Source organism: Seriola aureovittata, chromosome 19 (genome assembly GCF_021018895.1).
Source record: "Seriola aureovittata isolate HTS-2021-v1 ecotype China chromosome 19, ASM2101889v1, whole genome shotgun sequence".
NCBI lineage: Eukaryota > Metazoa > Chordata > Actinopteri > Carangiformes > Carangidae > Seriola > Seriola aureovittata.
Genome location: NC_079382.1, coordinates 4210838 through 4232339, shown reverse-complemented (window position 1 = coordinate 4232339; position 21502 = coordinate 4210838). Strand labels below are relative to the sequence as shown.

The following is a 21502-nucleotide window of genomic DNA, read 5'->3' as shown; positions in this document are numbered from 1 at the left end:
TCTACATCAGGCAAATTTCTGGTTTGTCTTCTCTGTATTTACTCTGGGATGCAATAAAGAAACATGAACATTAAAATCCTTTTGGAGGAATCGTGGCGGCTCCGGGGTTTAAGGCCTGTAAGCATCATGTTTCCTGAATGAAAATCTGAGCTCGGATCATTGTTGCGTGTTCGCAATCTTCCCTCACAATCTTCCTCTCTACCGGTCAACCGGCTCATCTTGCTCCCTTCAGAAAACACTCCTCATTTTATTCGTCTCCAAACTGTGTCTCTGTGATACACTGTAAACCAAATTTCAGAGCTAGCAAACTAGCAAACATAGCACAAAAAAAAAACAAAAAAAAAAAACACAGCGCCGTAATCCAGGAAGCGCGTTCATGAAGACCTGCTCACACCGAAAGTCAAGCTGATTTGATGCCAAAAGGTGTGTGCACAGATTTGCCTCGGCCCTGCTCTATGAAAATGTAAACACTTGAGAAAAATGATCCACAAGTAAATGATCCTCTGTGCACAGAGCGGCTGCATCATCACAACAATGTGGGGCAGAAAAAAAAAAAAGTAACAGGTAAGCTCTTTAGGTAAAGAACTGATGCTACCCTGACGAGCTCAGCCACTTTCACCCGACACCCTCATCATGAGCTCTGCTTACTCATTTTTTGTTCATGTGGGAAATCCCGCCTTAGACAGCACTTATTGCTAATTGCTAAAGCCTTCTTTGTTTACTTCATTTTATATCTCCCAGGCCTTTAGTCTAAAGCACATCTCATACACAGGGCAACACAGTGTGCTTTACAGAAAGGGACGATACAATTGCATAGAAGTGCAAGTGCTGAAAATAAATCTGCATCAGTGTGTGTTCACTTATATATAAATCAGTGCAGATATACAAAACACACAATCACACACTAAGAACCTAGCTTTAGACTGCTTTGAAAAGTCAGGTTCCTAGCCTTCTTTTGAAAGTGTTCAGTGTGAGGGCCTCTACAAAGGCAAGTAAACTCTATAAAAAGCATTGGGATAGCCTGCTGACTAAAGGGTTTATAAATCACATAAATCAGTTAGACCAGATAATAGCAGAAAGTTAGTTTCTAATCTGCCAGGAGACCATTTTAGAGTACAGAAAATACAAGCGACTGTAACATCCCTCTACCCACAGCCTATAATTTCACAAAAGATAGAGGACTCTGCAGTAAATAGGCTTAACACTCACTGTGGCTGAGAATATTCACTATCCTCTAATGGAAGCTCCACTCTGTAAGTAACTGTTTAAATTAATGATTTCGCCAAGTGCGAACTGCAGCAAAGGTGCAAATGTGTGTGTGTGTGTGTTTGTCTGTGTCTGTGTGTCTCAGCCTCACCAACAGCATCATTTTTTTGCCTGAAGCTAAAGTCTGTAATGTTCTTAAAGCTCGCCATCTGAGCGGATTGCCTCCGTAGACAACATTAGTTTATGATACAGCGGTTTCTTAATGGGCCACCCAGGTGGGCTGTTTACATCCCCAGTACTATAACAGCACAGCTGCTTATTTTGATTGGATTATAACTTTTTAAATCAGCTAATAAATATTCAGTGCTACAAATCAAATGCAAAATAACCAGTGGAAATTGGCTTTTACTGTTTTTTATGAATCAAAATGTTTATTCATTATTGAAGACGTGTCAAATATGGGAGCACTTTGCTTACAATCTTAATTTGCTTTTGAGGTGTCTCTCATGCTCCCTGCTGCGTTCATGAATTATTGGAGTCAGGAAATCCAAATATGGTCAAAGGGAGGAAGCCTGTTTCTCTTTGCTGCATCTTTGTTGAGCTTTCTGTTGGTTTGGTTGTTTCCCTGCTGTGTGGAGGGAATTGGGGAGGTTTTTTTTTTCTTGTGTTTGTGATGCTGTTTGTGGTTGAGTTAAAAAAAAAAAAGAAAAAAGAAAAGGTAACTACACCAAGGTGAGGATGTGGTGGGACAAATAATTGGCTGACTCTGGCAGGCTTATGCCTCATTTATCATCTCTCAGAACTGATTAGAAAGATGTGCTGTCCGGCCACATTGGAAATCAAATGAGTTTATGCTTGTTCCAAACGGCTACACTCAAAGGCGGAGTGAAAAAGCTGGCTGTCACAGAGGGTGAAACGTGATGTTTAAAAAAAAAAAAGTTTTGCACATGGACAGTGTAAACAAATAGTTGTGAAAATGAATAAAGAGCTATAGCGAGAAGTACAAAGCCTGGCTCCTATCTCACCTATGCACAACTGCCCAGTCATGAATACAGAGGGGGTTTCTGAAGCTGACATGCTGTTTGGATTGAGTATAAAATCCGCTTTAGCCACAAGCCAATCAGGCAGACGCTGCCCGAGACTTTATTTTAAAGGACCAGTTCACCCAAATTATAAAAGAAACTCATATTTTCCCACTTACTACCAGCAGTAAAGATTGCAGCTGTGCAGATGCCTTCAGTCTGAGGGCATTAGCTTCAGATGCTGCGTGTGCAGCTTCGTCAGGCTGCACTTACTGACAGGAACAGTGGTGCTTTGAGCCACATGCTAACATTAGCTCGCCACCACGCTCTAAAAGACGATTCTAACATGTTGATGTTTAGCAAGCGTAGTGTTAGCAATACTTACATTTGCTAACTAGCGCAACACAAAAAGTACAGCAGAGGCTGATGGGAATGTCATTAGTTTTATAGGAGTTGGGTCATAAAACAAAAAACTGGACAAAGTGAACTTTTGACCTGATGATGGTGCTAGATGAAAAGTCTGTTATTTCCATTAAAGGAGCTATTTGTAAGTTTTCTCAGCCACCGAACATGGTTTCTTGCTTGACTATCTTTGTTTTTATAACACAAGAGGTTATAATACGGAAAGTGACGAGAGGGGTTGGGCTAGCTGGTTAAATTGCTAACGTCAGAAGAGGAAAAGATGAACGAAGCGACAAGAGTTAACGTTCTCACAACATTTCATCTAGACTGGTAAGTAAACAGCTGTTAATGCTAACGCTGGCTACGTAGCAATAGCAAAACTTACAAATAGCGCATGTGTATACCAGACCTTATCGTCTTGACCGTAGAAGTCAAGCTCATGTCTGCGCTTAGAGGAAAAGGCAAATTATCACCAAAGTGATTACGTCACATTGTCTGGGCACCATGAGATATTTCGCTGGATGAATGGAAACTTTAACCTCGATGGAAAGTCACAGGATCAATAGAAGCCAGTAGAATCTGACGGATCGACTTGTCATTTCCTGAAATGAACATTGTTGGTTGGATTTTTAAGGAACAACATGTATCCAGTTGCTGCATAGGTGATCTGCGTATTTCACTTTGAACAGCTTTTACTGGGAAGCATTTTCTACTGAATAGTCACATTGAAAACTGAATAAACCACTTCAGACACTCTTGACATGAATGCACCCTCAGATGATGGTCACAGAAGATTTCTACAAGAAAGGTCTCTCAACTTAATCTATTAACATCAGACTCTGGTCCATCAATATTTCTTCCCGTTCCTTCTTTCCTATTTATTTCCTTTCTTTTGCCTTTTGCAATGATGTTTTTGAATGAGAACTGCCAGGTCCTTGGAGCAGTCCAGACTCGAACATACAAATAATGATAACAGATATTATGCTGTAGCAGAATCTCAGTTTAGATAAAACTTTGAATGTCCAGACTCGGCAATAACCAATAAAAAAACTCTGTATTGAGAGGAGAGAAAGTGTGATTGTGAGAGTGAAGGAGAGGAGGTTAAAAGGTGAGGATTGGAGAACGAGGCAGCTCTGTCTGGTTGTCTTCCTCTCACCATCCAACACCCCCACCTTTGTCTTATTTTAGCCTCCCTCTATCCTGCAGGCTCCCCATGTCTGGCTTCAGCCCTCACTTTCCCTGTCTTTCCCCGTGATGCCGATAGTCTCTGAAGTTCATTTATTCAGATCCGTCTTTCTCCTCTCTCCTTTTTCTTTGACTCGGCTGTGTCTAGTCAGATACCTAACAGGGTTTCTAAGAGTTGCCTGAAAGCGAAGGTACTACTTTTATGTCCTGAGAGAGGGAAAGAGACAGAGATGAGAAGACAGACAAAAGGAGAAACCGATGCCTTGCGGGAGTTTCCAAACATTGCTCAGCCACAGAGTGTCAGGAATATCTGTCGAGAGTATAGCGTCTCGTAAAGCCAAGCTCAAATGAAAAAAAGGTATGTGTGCATTTAAAGTGCATACAGTATGAAGCGTGTGTATAATTTTGGGTTGTTTTTGCCTTTGGAAACATGAAAGGTTGATGTAATTTAAAGAGTTGTCATTTATCAACAGAACAGTGACTATAAACGAGTTACAGGATTTTGTCCTATAAACTAAATTTAACTTTCCATTCCTGATTACAAACTCTGAAGCGTGCGACTGTGTTTGAGGATGTCTGACCTTGACTTTCTTCTGTTGCTGTCTTTGCTGTCTCTGTTTACCTGTTGGCATCGTGCCCTGTCTCCTGTATCCCATTTCTTAATTCGGGACTATTATGCGATTGATGTTTTAAAAGCCGGAGCAGCTCATTGCTTTGCATATATTCATTTTCAGTGATGGAGTACAAGGGTTTGTATTTCCTGCTTGATTTGTATGTAGGAGCCCTAATGGACTCAGTGATGTGTGTGTGTGTGTGTGTGTGTTTGTAAATCTATATGTAGCTGATTTAGAAATGCCTCCGGTAGCTAATACAGTAGCTAATGGCTGAAATAATGATTGTTGAAAATGGAACTGCCGATGCCTGTTCTTGTGTAAGGAGAGGATAAAGACTGCTGCTGTTACTGACTTTAATACTACAGCATGAGTCATTCATTACAGCTTGATGAATATTTCATGTATGAACAAGCCACATTTATTCCAGCTTCATTTGTAGCCAACACCATGGACTCTTATTGTGTAAACAGGAGGTCATAACCTCAGAATAACTACTGCAGGAGTGAGTGGAGCTGGTGAACCGTTAGAAGATCAAGACTTAAAGTATCAATACTACTGATATTAAGCTTGTTTTGAGTATCCATACTAGCGTTAATAGAAGTTGTGTCTTATATTAAACTGAGACCTCCTGTTGTTTGTGCAGCAGGTTGTTGGGACCCGTAGTTACGTCTTGTTGTTAGGCGACATCTCGCTGCCGTCACAAACAGGAGCAAAGTGAAAAGTGACATAGTATAAGAGGGACTAACCCGCGTTGGGAGGAGGTGGTGTTGTTTGATTCCTGTGTGAATGCAGCAGCTGATGATGTTTCTATAATCCATGACCATTCGACATGGTTATTTCTGTAACCATGACAACAGAGATTGTCTGATGTTGAGGAGGCACTTATTTTAAAACAAATCGTGATCTTTTCCTAAACGTAACCAAGCCATGACCGTTATTATAGTAACCATGGTGACGGTAGTAGGTACGCCGCGGTCAGTGCCCTCCTCGTTATTATTGTAACCATGACAAGTGGTACGCCTGCCGCCATGGGGGCCCTATTTCAGGAGACACTCCTATGGGTTGTATCGGAGGGTTGAAAAAAAGGACCTTTATTTATTTATTTATTTATTTATTTATTTATCTATCTGGTAGGGACAATCTATGTTCATGAACATCAGTACACAATACACAATGTAAACATGCCAGACTGTAAAAATGGTAATTCATATCTGTTGTCTCTTGGCAGGTAACACAAAACAAAACGCATTTACAAGTCACAATACACTACTACAGATATACAATACACAGACAAACACGCTTTGCTGCCCACTCAGTTATATATGATCACATATCTGGTCTGATGGACATTTTCCAGAGTGCACATGCATCAAACTATCATCTGTAAGTTCAGAGAGTTCATGGAGCAAACATTTGTTTTCTACCATTTAAAACCTTTTTTTTGTGCATTAACGTACATGTGATTAAGAAGTTAAAGAAGAAATTAGTCAAAAGAAATGCTTAATGTTTGGTAAATAATAGTAATAGTAGCCTGTTAATGATCCATTTAGCTTGTAAATCACTCTCCTGATATGACAGTAAACTGCATGTAGCTGCTTTTAGTTGTAAAGTCAAACTGCTGCTGACTTCAGTATCGCTCACTCTGGCTCACTTGGTAGATAGGATGGATAGAAATCCACCTTTCTTTATTGATCATAATCAAATCTCCGTAGGACAGGACAAACTGGTCCATCAGCCAGGTACCATATTAAAAACAGCATCATGCCCCTTTTCATTTCATAAAACAACCAATAAACAGGACAGAGTTTCTGTTTGTGACCTTGTCTTTATGTGTGTAAATGCTTTGTTTGCAGACAGGCTTTTCAGTGATGTTGGGAAGCTTTGGAGCATATAGACATATACAGTCTGCTGTGGGCTAGTGATGGTGCGGGTCATGTATAACAAGGTGAACCCGGCGGCCACAGAGAAGAAAAAGCCAGAAAAACAACAACAAAAGAAAACTGGGGGGTAAACAAACAGGAGCAGCAAAACTGAATGTTCCTGGAACCGTCTGGAAAGTGAAAGCCACTCGCAGCTGCCTCCTGTGTGCTGTTAGTCACGGTTTATGGTCGTTCGTTTAGGCTTGGAGACGCGTGAGGAATGTCGGCATCGGGACTTTTGAACTTGCACTTCACTTTGCTGCCTCAAGGTGAAACTGTTGTTATTTGAAAGACGGTCTGCTCATGAGAACGACCCCGAGCCGCCTGGCGTCTGACAAAACACCGGATTATCCACGTTGTTCCTGTTCACCGTGACCATGATTGTTCCCTAACCTTCACCACATGTTTAATATTGTAACCATGACGACAAAACGTCCTCCAACCTTATCGTAGTACTTATTTTAAACCTTTCCCTGAACCTAACAAACCTCTACCAAGAGGAAGAGTTGTTGGTTTGAGATATCAGCATTCAGTGCACGAGTGTTTTTGATCACATGTTGAACATTGAAAATGTACCTACTCTCGGAAGTATATATATATATTTTTTTTTTTTTTTTTTTTAATTGTCTTAAGTATATCTCACATTTTTACCAAGAGCGAAGTCACAAAATTGAAAATGTCAAGGGCTAAGTATTTTAATTTGGCTCTAAATTACAATTAAAGAAAGAAACAGCTGTTGGGAAAACAATCTCACTGCAAGATGAAGATCATGTGAAATGATCGAAAGCTTCAGAACAAATGGATCTTGTGAACTAGAAAACTTCAGCTTTTATGCCAATGTGGACGAAAAAGTGCAGAGGAACAATAGAAATTTGACAACAAGATTAAGATGCTGTGATGTGAACGAATGCTCCAGAACAGCTACTTAATGGACCTTTAATACACGTTCACATATTTTATATGATGGAAAGTGTCACTGTTTTAAAATATCTTTGGAATGTCTCTTTTAGAAAAGGAAGTTGGTACCTTTTTTAACTTGTTTTATATTTTTTGTGACATATATTGTTGTGTGCTCTGCTGTCTGTGAGACACGTTGATGCCTCTTGTAAATGAGATCGGTGATCTCTGTGGAATCCTAGTTGAATAGATTATGTGAAAGGTAAAATAACTGTCGGATCAATCATTTAACAACGGTTTATCCACCACATTTAACATTATATGGCGCGCAGTAATGGGGTCGACACATATTTGCTCAGAGTAAGTTGATTTGCACAAGAGTTGTTGCAGTCAGATCTGTTCAGTGTTGGTTTGAGCTTTTTCGGGGAGAGTGGCTCCCGGCCAATGAGCCTCAACATTGTTTTCTAAACGCTGAGAGGTTTTCCCTCACCGTGTGAAAAGATTTATTCAGCTGTGGTATTGTACCGTATTTCAATTCCACCATGACAAATACACTGCCCTCATTCTTTCAATATTCCATTTCCCCTTTTTTTTCCTTTCGCGTTTGTTGGATACAAAGAAAGAAAGGCAGAGCGGAGGAGAGGGAGAAAGGAGTGTCCAGATGGGACCGGTTCAGAGGGTAGTGACCCCAAAATCACCACAAAAGAGACAAGAAACGGCAGCAAATACATGAACAACAACCACGAAGAGATGCAAAATGATCAGAAATACAGCAGAGATGAAAAACAATCAAAAGACATGAAAAAAAACCACAGATGCAAAATGACTAAATAGAGACGCAAAACAAAGCCAGGAGACACAGGTCGACCACAAAGAGATGCAAAATGACAAGGAGGTGAAAAACAACCAGGGAAGCCTTGCTGTCTGTGCAGCAGATTATGTCATACGAGAATAATGCTCTTTATTTGACATTTACATTACACCGAATAATAATGATATAGTCATATATTGTGATTTTTAATACATTTACACATTTTAAGACGGTGTCTAACTGCCCCGCCCCTGGTCCCAGCCCCGGTTGATAAACTGCTCTGCTTTAGCGTCTCTGAGCCGGCGTCCATGGTCCTGCATCGACCCACCACATGCAATCGACCCCAGCCACAGTAATGGAAATGGCTGTGTGAGTGTGAGATGTGGGTGAGTGTGTTTGGGTATGGGCCCGTGTGTGTGTGTGTGTGTGTGTGTGTGTGTGTGTGTGTGTGTGTGTGTGGGAGGGGGTGAGGCAGAGCATAAAAAACAGCCGTCCAGCTAATGGCACTCTAATTAATGCACTGATAGTCTGAGTTTCTGCTCAGAGCCTGTTTATTAAACGTTTTTTCTCCCTATCTCTCTGTTGCTTTCTCTGCTGAGGCCTGTGTGTTTGGGACAGAAGGAGATTATTATTATTATTTTTATTGTTATTATTATGACCGGGTGTAAACCGGTTTTAGGCCTTCTTTTCCCTCCCTCCTCTACTTCAGCTTTTCGATAAAGATGTAATTTAAAAAAGAACAAAAGAAAAGAAATGACCTGTTTTTCAGCATGAAAAAAGCAAACTGATGTGATAATAGTCCAGGTGTATGAATTGTCCAATATGGCTTCTTTTTAACAAAGAAGGAGGAGGTCATACTTGACAAAACTTCCATTAGTTGCTACAGCGTGTTGTTCATTATCAGTGGATACAGCTCTCAAAGGTCTGTGTTTCAGCCTCCTCTCCTTCTCATTTGAACAAGGAAGGGAAGATACATTGATATGAAAAAAGGTCTTGGCTCTTGTACCTTGTCATTTCCACCTCAGCACCATAATGAGAAAGAACATGACATAAAGGGAGGAAGTGCTGCTAAAAGGGAGAGGCGTGTCATGAATATTACACCGTTACACCACGGGAGGAGGATGGGAGTTTGTTACGGAGGGTCCACACTGAGACGGGGTGAGCGTATAGTGACTTGAGTTAAATGTAAATCGGATCGTGCCGTACATCATAGTTCAACAGCGTGGAAAAGACAGTTTCTTGCTCAGAGTTTAACGGAGTGTTCAGCCCTTACAGCAGTGTTGATTGTCTCATCTAACTGTCAGCAAGGAAGTTAACAAATATCAATTGATCTGATTTGATGTTGAGGATGATTTTAGGACAACAAGCTGATTTTAGAAGCACAATGAACAGAGCAAACTGCTGCTTTCAACCATTATAATTCATTAACTACAAATTGTATGTATTCCTCATTATTTTCCAAAGCATAACTGAGGGGTTGAGAATTATTTCCTGCCTTTGAGGAGCCTGTTTCACCAAATTTGCAGCTTGTGATCGCGTTCTTCTAGCTCATTTTCTAGTAACACTGTAAATCTCTAGAGTTTGTGATCTGACCTGGAAACTATTATTTATATAATATACTTGCAGTGACCATGCGGCTTGTAGAAGCTGTAACACCTTTTGAATCACTCCTATAAACTTATAAGCCTTTAAAAAAAAAAAAAAAAAAAATGTTAAAGCATCAGATCGTAGACAATTTTATTTTTCAATTTCATAAAAACATAAAAAAATATATTTTGTATAATCAAATTCACATATAATACATGTAATGTGTATTATTAGAACTAAATACAAACCACTTACCCGTATTATGATAACTGTTATTATTATTATTATTATTATTATTATTATTATTGAAATAAATTGAAGAGTCAGAAAGAATGCTTATGTTTTCCCACATTTTTAACTGGGTAACTTCTGATAATAAAGACATTTCTGTATATTGTAGTTGTTGAAAAGAAATCACGTCCTATCATGTGAGCTCCCTCCTTAAGCACACTGACTCTCACTATGTTTTACATGTGGAGTTCTTCATGGAGGAGCCAGAGTTTGCAGCAAAGTAAAGACTCAGCCCTCAGGCATGTATCCTCTGCAGACGTCTTCAGACCAGCCCTCGAGGACCATTACGTCCAATCAGACGAGTGACAGCACTGAACCAGTGAGCAGCAGTGAGAAAGGCCCCATTTAGTGTAATGAATATCTACACCGTATCTGAGCCCTGCGATTCCCCCCCAGCCCTGGAACTAATTGCTGGATGTTGATTTTCAGTGTCTGGAGTGAGTTAACAGGAAATCGAACTGATGAGGTGGCAGTTCGTTAAGAGATATCAATAGTGATCTCGTTTGCATGGTAGCTAATGAGGCGAAGCTTCAAACTCCTTGTTACTGGATAAGTGGGGGGAGACAAGAAGACGTATAACCTACAGCTTCGACAAACAGGGTAGAATAGAACAGAAGAGAACAGAACTCAGGTTGCTATTTAAAATGGGGAAACAGACCTACACTATGTGACTGCTTGTCATCGTTATGGAGTAATATATCACTTTCTTTCTAAAAATGATCTGAAACTGCAATTGTTTGTTCAGACAAAGCAGATCTGACTAATTTCACAAGTCACATTTTGCTTGAAGGGACTGTCATTTTAAGGTCTAGACATAATACTTCAAGTCCGTCATTATCCAAATGAAATTTGGTCTGCAAGCAGATGTTTAACACATAAGTCACTTGTCAATGAGAAGCAGTAATTTACCGTCAAATACGTAAAAGCAACATCAATTAAAATCTAAAAAAAAAAATAAAAAAAATAAGTAAGCTGCACATCAAGCCAAAGAGGAAACACTACTACCATTCTTCAACAAAAATCTAATTGAATTAAATCACATTTATCAGGGACACTTTACTGTACTTAAAGTGCCTTTATTTACCTTTTATAAACAATATATAAACATGTAATAAATGCTTTATAACACGTTACACTGTGATGTAGTTGTAAACAAATATAAGTGTCTATCTAACAACTGTAACTCCTCCGGTGCGCTCTCTTTAGGTGAAGCTGGTGTGTAAATGGATAATACAGGAGAGCTGGATTTGTATTATGTAGCATGATCTGTATTCTGATTGGTGGATTTGAAGCTGCGTGTTGATTGGCCAGTTTGTAGCTGTATTCTGATTGGTTGATTATAGCTTATAGTCTGATTGGTTAGTTTGTATTCATATATTTCATGAGAGAATTTGTAATTGTTGACAAATACTGGACATTATTTACTCTTTTTATATCCGCTTATAGTGTGTTGAACTTTATTATCCAAAGAAGAAGAACTGATTTGGTCAGAGTTGCTAAATACATACAGAGGCAGTATAATAATAATCAAACCAGCTGTACGTCTGCTTCTCAGGCCTGTATGTTCTAACCGCTCTCTTGTCTGTAACTACCCATCCACCCATCCCTCAGTAGCATTTCCTATCACCATTATCTTTGTGAAATATATACACGCTTTACATTATCATCCAGATAATCAGAGAAAGAAAGCACAAACTCTTCCAAAAGCATCCTCACACTTCAGACTAAATCCTCTTTGACAGGGAAGAAAGTTCTGTTGCATCTCAGCTGTCAAAACTTTGCTTCCTCCACCAACATCGTAACCTTGTGTAAGAGCCGCTCTGAGGCAGCAAACAAACTTCTTTTTTCCCTCTATCGCTTCAATTAGTCCCCTTAGTACATAAATACAACTTCCGCACAGCTCACTGGTTTTGATGTAGGTGGGGGCCGCTTGAACAGGCCTCACTTTTTTTTTTTTCGGCCTCTATTTGTTTTGTCACTCTTGCGCTGGCGTGAGCATTTAGGATTTGAAATCACACGTGTGCCAGTCAAAAGCCACACTGGCACAAAACTTCAGCAACTCTCTTAACTGTGCTGACTGTGAGCTCCCAGAGGCCGAACCACCACCGCCGTTTGCTGTGACTTTTTGTTTCCTTCTCTTTCATTACTCACTGCATATCAAGGCTGCAGCAGATGAAAGGAATTTAAAATAGTCTCCAAGGTTGATTGTGTTATTGAAATGTGAGATTTAGAAGATCTCTCGCCAAGATTTTCAACACGTTAACCAACGAGTGCTCATCTGGAAGTTTATCAGTTTATTAAATGTGTTCTAACAAAGATCATTTGCATTTTTATGGGAGCAAGATTCGATTTTATGAGCAAATTTATCACCATCACTGTCTTTAAGCAACTTTTCATCGTCTTTAAATCAAATCTCCTCTCATTTATCTCAGGGAGTCTCCGCTAACATGTTGTAGCACCAAAGGCACAACAAAGGAATGGGATGTTATATTTGACTTGCAGCTGTGGCAGCAGTTTTTTTTAAATTATACATGTAAAACATACAATTTTAAGAATTTCTGGTGACTGCAATGAAAAGGTTTTTCTCCTTTTTTTTGCAACCCAGTCATGAAACTAATGATTTAAAGTGCTAAAATCACTGCCAGTGACGGTGTGCAGTTTGTGGATTCCTAACGCAGAGACCAGCTGTCCCACTCCGTCCTTCTGAGCTTTACATCACGATCGGATCAGACAGGCGTGCGTGGGAATAGCGTGGGGATAGCGTGGGGATAGCGGGGGGGGGGACGCTTCCTAACATTGCGGAGATGTAACTGACAGCAGAACAGCCCTACTGTACTGTCAAAATCCCCGGACACAGCCAAGAGCACTCAGCCACTGTTTTATTTACATCGCCAACCCCTCATGCCATAATATTAACCAGCCTTCATGTTGAATTAGTGACACGGGAACAGGGCCACGCTGGTTCACCTCCTGCGTTGTCCCTGCTGCCACAAATATCTCACCGTGCGTGGACACAGTCAACCGAGGTTAACAGCTGTGGATTTTGTGGCGTCCTCTGTTTCTCTTACTTTAACTTTATATCATGGCTACTTAAAATATTTGCTTCTGATTGGCTGGCAGGTTAAAATTGGATGAAAGGCGAGCACATGTTACTGCAGGTAACCATAGCAACAAAACTTCTGTCCATGTTATATGTAAAGACACACTTGGAGATGATGCTAATACACTAAACAAATGATGGATACACCAAATAATGGACGGATACACACTGAACTGATACGCAAAATAACAGTGTTGACTGATATACGAAAGAACAGAAAAAGACGTATTCAATATGGACAAGAACAATACAATGATTGTGTGTCATTAGTGAAAATAGATTGTGTTTGTTCATAACTTTAACTTAGATGAACATCTGTTACTTTAAGACAAATTCATACAAAAATGCAGATAATTCCAAACCTTTTCTTGCCACTGTTTATAACAAACCAGTGTTGTCCTTGAGTCCAGCACTCGGTCTCCGGTCTGACTCCAGTCCTGACTTTGAGTCACATGTGACTTAACTCGGACTTGGGTACTGATAACTTGGACTTGGATTCGAGCACTGACGGCATCGGACTCGGAAGTAGGAGACGAGGACTCTGACTTTTCTTGTCAGTTGTAGTGTGTGCACGTGCATGTGTTGTGGCCATTGTGTCACACACAGTAAATCAACTCCCTGTGAAATGGTTTGTGTTTGATGTAGACTTTTTTTTATTTGTACGTCTGCTCTTTGACTGTGCCACAGTGGAGCACCGGAGAACATCTTGGAACTCGACTCGGTCTCAAAGTTGATGACTCGGACTCGGACACAGGTAACGGGGACTCAAGACTCGACTCGGACTCGAGGTTTATTGATCGACGATGTTGTAGTCGATATTATCGACTACAACACTGTGACAGGCTGATACACAATATGAAAGACTGAAATACAAAATAGGAGAGTTAAACACAAAACAAAGAACTGGTTATGGACTTATATTTATACTTTATATTTAATAGTATAAAAAACTGACTGAAATACAAGATAATGGACATTTTCTGTACTGGTGCATGATCTTGAGAAAATCTAGAGTACTGTTAAAAAGATATCAGAGGGAGAGATTAAGATTTCATTGAGATGTGGTACAGAGTTGATAAATGGACATCTATGGAGAGAGAGATAGAGGGAGAGAGAGAGAGAGAGATGAGAATTTTCATAAGAGAGTAAGAGATTGTATTGGATAGAGACAAAGAGCCTCACCAACATCTTTAGTGCTGCTGATTAAACTGTCATGCCCCAGTCCTTGGTTGTCGTCATCTGAGGGGATTCAGGGTCTGGCCTTGCCGGGTTTGACTGTCTGTCACTGGAATAAATCTCTGCGTTGAAGAGCTGACAGATGGTGACAGTAACTGAGGCATTTTGGTTTGGAGTATATCCAAAGGGCAAAACATCCAGATAAAGTTGTTAGTGCCAAGAGCAATTTTATTTGAAACTGTGCTTGTCAGCAGCGTCTTTACAGCCGGGCTGTCTGAATGACTGAACGCCCACAGCCAGCTCAGGGGAAGGAACTGTTCCGGATACATGCTTCACGATGTAAAGATGTCCTCGACACAATGCGCTACATAAATTACAACATGAACTTTTTTCCCTCATGGGTGTTAATCATGGCCGTTACCCTCAGCCTGAAGTAAAAAAAGAAGTGTCCCGACCACAGAAAGTGACAACACAGCGGCGGACACTTTTTATTTTCCCCAAAACTTTCCTCAAATCACACCCACCATTTATTAGCACAGGGGCTGAGAGCAGAGTGAATATTTTTTAAAATCTGATTTCTTTTAAAATTCCAATGATAATAATAGAAAAACTAACTTTATTAAGTCAAATGATGTCACTACAGAGTCCTTACGGAGTGATGCTTGTTAAGGCTGCTCCGGGCAGACAGTTCGAGTAGCACCAGAGTAGCTGGTGTTTCAGCTGACCTCGTGTAATTGCCGTCTCATATTGGGGCAGTCTGTTTAAGCTGTCAGGCTCGCTGCTCGTTCTGTGCTGCTGCCGCCGCTGCCGGTTCATTCACACCCAACATCCATCTGTAAGCTCTGCTTCTTCATGGCTCCCTGTTGGGGCACTGAATTGATTTTCTCTTGCTTCCTCCCTCAACATTGTTCTTTTTTCTTTTCTTTTTTTTTTCTTCACCAGAGAGAAAAACACACAAATGACAAAGCAGGCCCTCATACCTAAATTTTAAAAAAGTGGTCAGTGCCATTCAAAAGAGCCACATAACCTTCCTGAAGATGACTCATTTGAGCTTTTTTCCTCACTGACACCGCTGCCAGATTTTTAGATATCTTTACTTTTATTCTTGTCTTGGTTAAATAAAACCAACACTGACAGTCGGGTAGGGAACAGTGCATGAAATTTGGTCTCTGGTGTGGATGTTAGACAGCTTGTATGCCCCACTATCCAAACCTCCCAACCAAAGGCGTGTTCGCACAAGCTTTTAAAAACTGCACGATATTGCGGCAGAATGAATACATTTCAATGGAATCATGGGTAATGAGTTTGCTTTTGTTTGTTGCCAAGCTTTGTGTCTGGTTCATCTTTTGTTAAAGTTGACATCTTGACCGACACCAAGTCATCCTGACAGTGCTGACTTTTTTTGGGGGGGAACAGAGAGCGGAGAGAATCCAACAGCCCTTTATTGAAGGACGTAATGTACGACCCTGAGAACAGAGTTCCACGGGGCCGTACACGGCATAGACAAAATAGAAAGAAGCTCAATATGTGGCTCTAAAACACATATTTTGCAAAGACGTACAGATGAATTTGGCCGTGCGCTTTCTGGTGTGACTGGGCCCTGACTATGTATCATTTGGGATACAAATCAATGCTATGTTATGCTATGTCAGTAGTTAAACCTACAGGAAGTTGGACTACGTTGAATATTGTACATGCTGTGTACAGGACAGTTTGACTCATCTAAATGCAGCCCTTGCTGCAGCAAACGGACCCTGCCATCCTCCAGACTTTTTGTTATTTGACTTTAACAAAACCTAACCACTCTCACTCTCTCTTTCTCTCTCTCTCTCTCTCTCTCTCTCCACTGCTCTTCTTCACTGCCTTTGTTTCTTTTGCTCCTTCTCCATCTCTGATGAGAAGCGACAGGCAAGAAGACAGTTGGGATAGACACGAGGAGACACGGTGAAGATGGCAGGACTGTGATGTGAGCCTATTACAGCTGCAGCAGCAATGCAGCCAGTGCTGTCAGCCCACCTGTCCACCCCCCCCACCCACCCCCACCTCCGCCTGTCCTCCCTTCATCCACCTCTAACGCTTTCCGTCCACCTCTCACCTCTGTCTTCCTCCAGTTCTTCCCTTCATCCCGTTCCCTCCATCCATCTCTGTGCCACATGGAGCTGGGCGTTGTGCAGAGCCTGCTGCTGCTCTCTGCAGGTACCTGCTGCATCTGTGGTGAACAATGTTCCCAGTCAAAGGAGGAGCAATGGAACAAGCAAAGACTCACATTAGCACTATTGGATTATTTAAGGGATGTTGAAATGGAGCAATGCAAAGTATTGAGGGCTTAAGGCAAATTCATTTGGGTTATTTTAATGGTTGTTGCCCAAACTGAGCTTTAAATTTAGGATCTTCTAAGTTTGTGTGTGTTTCCCATTGTTTTTCTGAAATCTTTATGAAGAGATGTGTAGTGCTGTGATGTTCCAGCACTATACTTTCTGGAAAGTGTTAGTATTTAGTGTTTTTCTTGTATCTGCACTAGCCTTTACACTTACCTTTAGTTTTAATAAGTTTTCTTGTTTCAACTTCATTGTGATCGGATCTCAATATCCAAATTAGTTAGACAGGCAGGAGGACGTGTCCTGGGTCAAATTCATTTTCAAATCAGTTTTTGCAAGAGAAGATTAGCCAGCTAGCTAGCTGCTACTACTACATTCACATTTACTCATTAGCACAGCGGCTTTTATCCAGAGCAACGTACAAGTGAGGGACAACACTAAAGCTTCAGTGCAATGGGAGACCTTGGCAAAAGTACTAAGTGCTACATCTATTTAATAAGTGCAAGGAGATCAAGTAGAGAAGTGCACTGAAAGTGCATAGTAAGTGAAGCATGTTAGGGTGTTAGGAGAGGAGGTGCATTCAGAACGCCCCTGCTCTGATAGCATTCAGTAGCTTGTCCCACCATCGAGATCCAGATACAAACTGCATTAACATCAGGTGTAAATGCGGTCAAGAAAGAATTGGGTTATCGGAGATAGTTCTCTGTTCAACCCTAATGGCTTCAACCACACCACTGTCCTTTTCTAAACTGTTGTGGCTTTCACTACATGGGCGAACAGTGCACATGAGCAGTGTGGTAGCCCCTCGTATGTCTACAGGAGGCTCAGAGCCCTGTACACAATCACCGTGGTTATGTGCGTAAAGTGCAGGAAAATAGACTTGAAGCATAAAAGCTTCAGCTCGCATTTATGGGCATACGGCGCAAATAAATTGCGAGGTGTAATGGGGCCTGTGTAGACAGCTGGACTGATTGAAAAAGGAGTGTATCTGTTCCATCAGACGGACGACTGCAAAACACTGTTGAAATAGTTTATGTGTAGACAAGCTCTTTTTCTATTTTTAGGAAACAAACCAGAGGTGTAAAACTAACTAACTTATCATCAACCTCATCCTCATCTCATCAATGTTTTCCACCGACCCTTCTCCCTCTTCTTCCCTCTACACCTGCTCACAAAGCCACACATCATGCGACTTACTGGGTTTACAGAGGACACAGTATTTGCTACTCGCAGTGCTCTAAATATTTTTTATGCATTGCTTGTCCCGGCCGGAGCGTGTTGTTGCTCAGGTAATGATTCACGATCACAAAGAATTCTGGACAAAATGGAGCTCCTGGAGCTGACATCATTGTTGACTCCCTCTTGGTGCTAGAAGGGTCTATTTTGGGAAGTTCACCTGAGGGTAATGGAAGAGCACTTAAGACAGCAGCAGGGATTCTCCTGAGGAGAGGAGCTAAAGGGAAAGTCTGTGAGTGTATGTCAGGGCAAAAAGGACTCATGACTCATGAAACAGGGCCAGTGTCTGAAGTAGCAAATGCTTTTTGTGATGTTCTTAAATACGGCTGCAAAACGGTTCTTTCATTTATTTAGTTAGAAATGCTGCATATTATTATTTGTACTTAACTGAACTTTTTTCAGCGTCAGTTTGGTCACGGCAAAGCAAATCGCAGGTCAGCCAGTCAGGAGGAGAGTGCTATCATTTCAAATGTCTCTTTAGCTCTGTAAAGCATTCCTGCAATGTGGGAAACATTTAATCCGAAAGGGTCAGGGCTTCATCGGCTGTGTCGAGACATTGTATATAACATCATACACGCACCATGTCGCTGACTTTTTGTCATCAGAGCACAACTTTATCTTTGGAAATCAGTTTGTTTTCTTGTCCGTTTATGTTCTTGTGATCAGGTGCCACTTCTCTCATTATCACGGGAGACAATTAAAGTTGCTTCTGTCAACATCATTAAGTAGGACTTAACTTTATTAGTGGTTGTGACGGCAATCTCTGACTGTGTCTCAGGCCCAAAATAAAGGTGTTTAACAGCTGTGATCGCACACTTTCAGTCTCTCTGTATACTGGGAGCTCTCTCAGGTACCAGGCTCTACAAAACCTCACACACTCTGATGTTAGGATAACAGGAAATTTTAAAAGGATGACTGATGATGTGTTTCCATGACCCTTACACAAGAAAAATGCATGTGAACATACTGAGCCACAACACTTAGACTAAAAGACACATCTGTAAAGGAGCCCAGTTGAGTCTTAAATACATAGCTAGATTAATCTGCGCCACAGGAATTGAATTGAGTCGTGGGACCCCATCGATCTTCTCAACGCTTTCTTTGCATTGTACCTGCATTGTGTTGCCTCTAAGTACCTATTAGGTACAGGAGTACTGATCAGTGAAGTTTGATTAAACACAGTTTTATTTAGGAATATCGGCTACACTATGTTAGCAATATATCCTGAATAATAAGATGTTAAATAACATTTAGATATGATGACCCTCAACAAGACAGGGCATCAAGATTAGGGACAAAATCAAAGCCCAGTACATCCATATTTGATGATTCTGCACCTACCGATATGTTGAAAGCCAATGTTAAATGGCAATGCTTGAAGTATCAAAGCTTATACTGTACAGTGTGAGGCAGAAATGAATAGTGTGGAAATCGTGTGACTTGAATGCAGGACACCTACCACAGGTCTGCAGTGTTTGCAGTATTTAAAGCGATAAACATGATTTCTCCCTAACCTTGATCCCTTGTTTTGGTTATCTAAGCCTAACCATATGTAAAGCATACTTTATTATTTGTAACCACTATATTTCCATGTGCTGTAGTTACCATGTGCAGATATCACAAGAAGCTCATTTTGTGTTAAAATTGATGCATCTTCCCAGACAAACGAAAAAAAAAAAAAATTGCAATTAATCAAATTAACATGAATATTCTGCAGCAACTGCCCAAATCCTCAGGGGAGCCAGGGCAGTTGCCCCCTTTCCTGGTGATCCAACCTTGCCTATAAATCTGCAGTGAGTGATGAAGAATCCCATATGAATAAGTGTTTTCAAAACTCTTAATATCTTTACTGCTGTGATCCTATGTTGTGAACATTTTCAGTTTTCCTCACTCACAAAAGAAAAAAAAAACCCTCAATAATAACAGTTTAATCAGGTAACTGACTGCACTGATTTTAAGTCTTTCATTGAGTCCAAATGTAATTTTCTTTTTTGTTTGTGTTTGTACAGATTCATGTTTCTGCATATTTGTATGTGTGCCTACCTGTTCTATGAATTAACATAGTGGAAATTTGGTATATATCTCCCTCTCCGCTGAAAACACACTGATTAATGAGCAGACACCGCAGTTCTGCAGGGCCATAATTCATGTTAATTCATAATTCATATTTCACAGATAGGATTTTTTTGTGGGGGGGCTTTGTTCATGCATATCAGGCTGATGTTCGCTCTTTGTTGATGTTTACTGTCTCTCTGTCTCTCTCTCCTCACCCCGCTCACACTGGCAACCAAAAACTTCAAGCAGCAATTCAGTGTTGGCTTAACCACTATGGGCAGTGCTTCTCCTCATTGAAAGTGAACAGTTTCACTCCCCTGCCTATTCTTCCTCCCTGACAGCCTTATTTACTGGCCTCAACAGCAGAGGCAAGGATTATGGAGGGATACAAATGAGAGGAAGCGTACAGAGTTTCCTGCTAGTACTTGAACCCTGGAAAAAAAAAAAAGAGAGAAGAAGCTCCTCCAGGGGATCACTTTTGTTTTACTGCTACATGTGGCTTCTGGTCCGGCGTACTGTTTGTAAGATGTTAACAGAAAATATTAATTCTTAAACACAGACAGCAGCCTGCACTGTCCATCATGCTCCTCACATTGGATGATTTTCAAGTCCAAGAGAGCCAACTTGATTGATGTCCAAAAAGGAAGAAAGAAAGACAGGAGGAAATCAAAGCAACAACAGATTATTCTCTCAAAGTTCCACATATATTGAGTGCTTGATGTCATGTCTTTTCTTCAGCTTCTCAACAGTTTAATCTGGTTTGGTGAGTCATGATTTCATATGCTGCAGTTGTGTCGTCCAGATTCAATGATTCGATTTGTCATCATTTTGGGTAGCATTAGTATAGCACATCATTTATTGTATTAATAACTGAAAATATCTTGGGCTCTTTGCCTCCTAAGCAATTTGTTAGCGATAAGATTATTTTCTTGCTAATATAATGGACTTTGTTTCTTTTTTTGCTTCCCATTAATAACGTTAACGGAACTGACTCACTGCAACTGTGGTTATGTATAGCTAAGCAATAAATTAAAATGACAAGAGGTATTTAAGCGAAGGCAAAGGTGGCAGGGGAGGCAGGGACAGAGAGCAGCGAGCAGAGGGGTTTATGGGAACTGTGGTCAGAGTTTGAGGAGCAATAGTATCAATAATAAATTCAGATTTTGATTGACAGATAGATAGATGGATAGAGAGATAACTAAAGGTACAATATACTGCTGATAGTGCCCAGTGATAACCTCCACATAGAATGAACTGTTTACATGTATTTGCAGGTAGGTGCTGTGCTGGTAGTAGTAGAAAGTAACTAACATTTATCTGCATCAGAGAACTGATATGAAAATATTATGATCAGCATAGTCTGGGATATGTCAATGATTAGCAACAACCTTGATTTTGATGTATTCCAAACCTTAGGACAAAAATGTCTGCTTCAAAAAACAGCAATAAAAATATTATACATTCACATTATTTTACACTTTCAAGTTGTTTTTTATTCAACAATAGTCCTGGTCTGATCATAACTAACAATATTGATTTCCAGGATTTTAACCCTTAACTTGCCAGTTTGTTTACATTTTTCTTTCATTTGTTTTTGTTTTTTATGAAAAATAAAATAATTATTTTCCATATATTAAATATTAAGTCGATTTTATTTTTCCTTTTGGATCAGCACAGTCTTGG

The 21502-nt window shown here is 40.4% G+C and overlaps 1 protein-coding gene across 1 annotated transcript in view; it reads left to right on the top strand.

The window, feature by feature from the left end:
• LOC130187729 (exostosin-1) overlaps positions 1-21502 on the top strand; it is a 228408-nt gene that overhangs the window by 36874 nt on the left and 170032 nt on the right. The window lies entirely within an intron of this gene.